This window comes from Mandrillus leucophaeus, unplaced genomic scaffold (genome assembly GCF_000951045.1).
Source record: "Mandrillus leucophaeus isolate KB7577 unplaced genomic scaffold, Mleu.le_1.0 Scaffold1512, whole genome shotgun sequence".
Lineage (NCBI taxonomy): Eukaryota > Metazoa > Chordata > Mammalia > Primates > Cercopithecidae > Mandrillus > Mandrillus leucophaeus.
The window spans coordinates 6,497-11,563 of NW_012101491.1; positions in this window are offsets into that span (position 1 = coordinate 6,497).

The following is a 5,067-nucleotide window of genomic DNA, read 5'->3' on the forward strand; positions in this document are numbered from 1 at the left end:
CTTCAGCAGGTGGGTGGTACAAAGCTGAGGTGAGCTGGGTTCATGACCATGTTCCTCATTCGTGGTCACAGATGCTGACCACAATGGAGGGAGGGGGATATTTACAGACTACTGGGACAAATTTTCCAGCAGGGTAGAGGCACTTCTAGTGCACTAAAGAGCCCACATCGAGCGAAAAGGAAAGGCTGAAATTAATAGCCCAGGAGATGGTAGTGAGATCTACCTAGCTCACATGACCCTGAGTTGGCAGGTCTCCCTTTGGCATCTGGCCACTGTAGACAGGCAAAAACAGCTAGCCTTGTCCCGGAAAGTCTATGCTCAGATTGGAAGACACACCGGGTTGTGAGATTCCTGGCTTGGAACAGAAACCATGACTCCTTGGCCATACCCTACGTGGTCCAGTCCCATAGAGCAAAGGGTGACTAGCTTTCATGATGTGGCATAAACCTACCTCATATTCCTCTCAGTTATGACTGTGAGGGCTCTTCCCCTACTCAAGAACAGTTATAAAACCTCATCCCAATACCCCTACATAGCATGCTTGAGTCCTGGGAGAATGGAACTATGTCAGCAGACTTGTCCTCAGTTCCCGTGGATTCAAGCACTTGATGTAGTAGTTAGGGGTCAGAAAGTCCCAAGCCACTGATTGTAATAATCATGCAGAGCAATGATGGTTACACTGTGGGCCTACCACCAGGAAGGGCTGGCCTCTCTCAGCAGGAACACCCAAGGAGGCAGCTTTGAGGGAAGTCAACAGACATGGTGTGCATGGTCCAAATTTATGTCTTTCCCACAGCAGCCCCCAGCAGTGGTGGTAAAACCTGCTTTTGAAGTGTGTGGAGCACAAAGCCTCCCCTCTCCCTCTGCAGTCTGGCAGCTATCAGTGTCAGCAGCAGCCTCAGAAGAGGACACAGAGTCTTGGGGAATGGGCTCCAACAGTGAGATTGTTCTGCACTTGCCTAGTCTTGAAAGCCTGTAAAACATTATGTGACTTAAAGCAATGCCTCTCTATGAACTATAGGCAGCTTCCTATTGTGATATGGAGGCTTGTGGTGGGCAAGGAGATCCTGTATAGCTGTGATTATAGAGATCCATCATGAGAATATGGAACTCGAGGGAGCTCTCACTTATTCCTTGCTTGGGTTCAGGGTCTGGGGGACTTCTCCTGTGACCCTGGCCAAGCAGGCAGTCTCACTTCCTCTCCCTTCATCCTCAGCATTTGCCATTGCCTCTCTGTTGAATTGTGGTACTATATTCTCAGATGATCTATTCAGAGTATGAATATCTACTTGATCTTTTGGTTCCCCTCCATGAAAGAGGTGAACCACAGCTGCATTTAGTCAGCCATCTTAAGTCTTGCCCCTTCAACCATTTAAAAATATTGACAATGAGTTAGTATTAGACATCTGTGACATACGTATTTAATCGCATTTGCATTGCAATTCTAGATGACATTATTCTATCACAAGCATTATTCTATCACAAGCAAAGGATCATGATGGATCTTTGTAATATTTATTGAAGTGTCACTAGAAACACTTTCACCTTTAGAATTTCAGTCAAAATGTCAAACTGGTTTACTTTCAGTTACCATGTTGTTACTATGGTTCTTCAGGTGTAGTTGTAACAAATTATATTCTTGTTATCTAGAAGAGTAGAAAACTTGTTTTTTTAGAATACAAAAGACAATGTAGAGATTTACGGTTGATGGTGTGCAATAAAATCCATGTGGTGCTGAATTTTCATTGAAAATATTGTAAGGACCAAGAAAGAGCTTCTCCTTTGCCCTCTGAAGTTTCCTGAAAAAATGAAATGACAAAATGCAGATTGATAGGGAAAATGGCATCGAAATTTATTAGCGTGCACAAGAGAGAATCAGAGTGATTACCCAATGTTTCAATGAGTATCCAGTACTAAATAGCCTTATTTAAAGAAGGGAGGGTGATATGGGAAATATAGGTGATTCTGTTAGGGGGGACTACATGATTACTAGGAAGAATGAATGGATTGGGACACAGAGATTGACTTGATAATGGTTCTTTTTGGAAACTGAATGACTCTCAGAGACAAACATTGTTTTGTCAGAGTCTGTTCAGGTGTTGTTACATTCTTCTTCTTCCTTTCTGAAATACATAATGTGAAGACAATGAGGGGAAGAAAAATATTGTTCTCTTTTGTGAGTCCATACAGTGTTGATGTAGATGAAGGAAAAGTCTCCTGCAGCATCTGTTGATCTCTAGGGAGCTTTAATTGAAAATACTCACTGTACTAGGCAGCCATATTTTGGGATGATGATTTCTGCATTATTTTATTTCCTATGTCTATAACTTCCAAAGAAATTTTATACGTTAAAAGCTAAGTCCAAGCGTGGTGGCTCACGCCCGTAATCCCAACACTTTGGGAGGCTGAGGTGGGTGGATCACAAGAGGTCAGGTGTTCCAGACCAGCCTGGCTAAAATGGTGAAACCCCGTCTCTACTAAAAATATAAAAATTAGCTGGGAATGGCTGCACACACCTGTAATCCCAGCTACTCAGGAGGCTGAGGCAGGATAATCGCTTGAACCCAGGAGACAGAAGTTGCAATGAACTGAGATCTTACCACTGCACTCCAGCCTGGGTGACAGAGCAAGACTCCATCTCAAAAAAATTAAAAAAATAAAAATAAAAAAATGAAAGCTAAGTCAGTGACTGTGGATGGATTTGAGTTATAGATTGTTTGATAAGAGATAGGCAAAGGAGAGAAAAAACAAATTCTGTCAAGCAGAAACACATTGAAATGTATCATTCCATGTTTTCTTGAATCAATCTTTTAGTCTTGAGAACAGATCAGTTCAGTTAAATTTATATGTCCTATAATAAAAGGTGACAGTGCAGATGTGCTAACTCTCTTTATATAATGCAGGCAAATAGATCTTTAATAAGAGGCATTTCAATGGAAACAGAAGATAAACTAAGATTAATGTCTGGAGTAGTGTATGTACTAGTTTTCCTAGAGTCTCCAGAGCATCTTCATATTGCAAGGACGGTCCGACAGCTTTTTCTGGATTATGGTTCAAATCATATACTCAGTGAATTTTATGAATAGTCCATACATCAACCGACATGAAGTCTGTTTATACATAAATTGGTATGGTGATTTCTCTTAAAGTTTACATCAAGTAGTCTAACTTATATGTGCAGTACTTGAAGAAAGGCAGTTTTAATTTCTGGTAATTCTGAGTGAGAAAAAATGAAAGAAAAATTCAAAATTTTTAGTTTGGAGGTTTTAGCTAGGAAATAATTCAAAATCTATTCAAAATTATAGACAAATGATAAAAACTCAAAAACAATGTCAGGGCTAGCATTTAATAAAAAGTATACTGTAATTTTTTTTCTGAAACATAATTTTTCTTTCTCAGTTTTCCTTTCTACCAAAGACAAATTACATTCAAACCAATTTATTTGCAAAATATGGTTTAATATTGTAATTTACCTCATTATTTGTACAAAGTTCAGCAAGAATAGTGGTTAGCTACATAGGCTGTTTCAAAGTTGGCTTTGCTGAAGCTTTTTAATAAGGAATCTCAGATTAGACTTTTAAAACCTCTCAAGGCTAGGAAGCCAACTCAAGGATTCATCATAAGACTGGGCTTTTAATATCGCTATGAATTGGGTGAATTCTTCTTCTGTCAAGTTCTCGAAATATCTTGAGGTTCCTGGGCCTGTCAGAAAGTTAAATTTTACAACAATATTAGGAACCTTGTGGTGGAACACTGTAGACAAGGTATTGAGCCAGACTTTGTAAGGGGCACATTATCAGCTCTGTAAAGTCAACCTCACCTCCTCAAAGCAGTCTTGTCATATCCGAAAATATCACATTCCTGTAAAACTTTCATTAAAATAACAAATTTCTTTAATTGTATCTTTTTACAGAAAAAAAAAAAAACCAGATTCATATTGAACTTATGTAAATAACCATGTTGCTGTAAAATAAAAATAATCATAATTAGTTTTCAAATTCTGGATAAACCAGGTAGAGGAAGTTGTACATGTTTCAGTTTTTCTCACTAAAGTATACATTTAAAAAGTTAGGCTCGGAGTACATGTGCAGTTCGTTACATAGGTAAATTACATGTCATGTAAGTTTGGTGTACAGATTATTTTATCTCCCAGATAATAAGCACAGTACCCAATTAGTAGGTTTTTGATCCTCACCCTCCTTCCACCGTCCACCCTCAATTCCTGGAAGTTATATATAGCTCAAATTTTAAAAAATTGTTGACTCTGGAAGATAAAACATAAAAAGAATCAGCAATATTTTAAATTAAAAGTCATAAAAATTGTTTTAGTTTCATACCAATTCAGTCCTATGTAATTAATTCTTGTTCTGCTTGATGTTGGACTAGCAATCTTCATAAACCTATCATCAGTTTTATTAGAACACTTAAAGTTTTTAACCAATCTAATGGCATAGTCACCAAAAGTATTCAAAACCAGTACTCAGGAGTAATTTCAGAGTCTTTCCTATAAATTTTCTTAAGAAGAAGCAAATTTTGGACTGTAGGTGATTATAAACTACTTTTTGAAAAGAATTTTTAAAAATTGTGTATGACAAAAGACTTAGAATAATGATAATAAAAGATGCAATTGACCAAAATTTCGGTTATATTTGTAGCATGTAACAATCTAGTATTATATTTATGACTGAAAAGATATACCAAGACATAAAAAAAATTGTAGGAATTTCATGTGTGTTAGTCCATTTTCAAGATGGCCGAATAGGAACAGCTATTCAAGATGGCTGAATAGGAACAGCTCCAATCTCCAACTCGCAGCAAGATCGACGCAGAAGTCAGGTGATTTCTGCATTTACAACTGAGGTGCCCGGTTCATCTCACTGGGACTGGTTGGACAGTCGGTGTAGCCCACAGAGGGGAAGCAGAAGCAGGGTGGTGTGTCGCCCTACTGGGGAAGTGCAAGGGGTTGAGGGATCTCCCTCCCCCAGCCAAGGGAAACCATGAGAGACTGTACGAGGAGGAATGGTGCACTCTGGCCCAGATAACTGCGCTTTTCCCAAGGTCTTCACA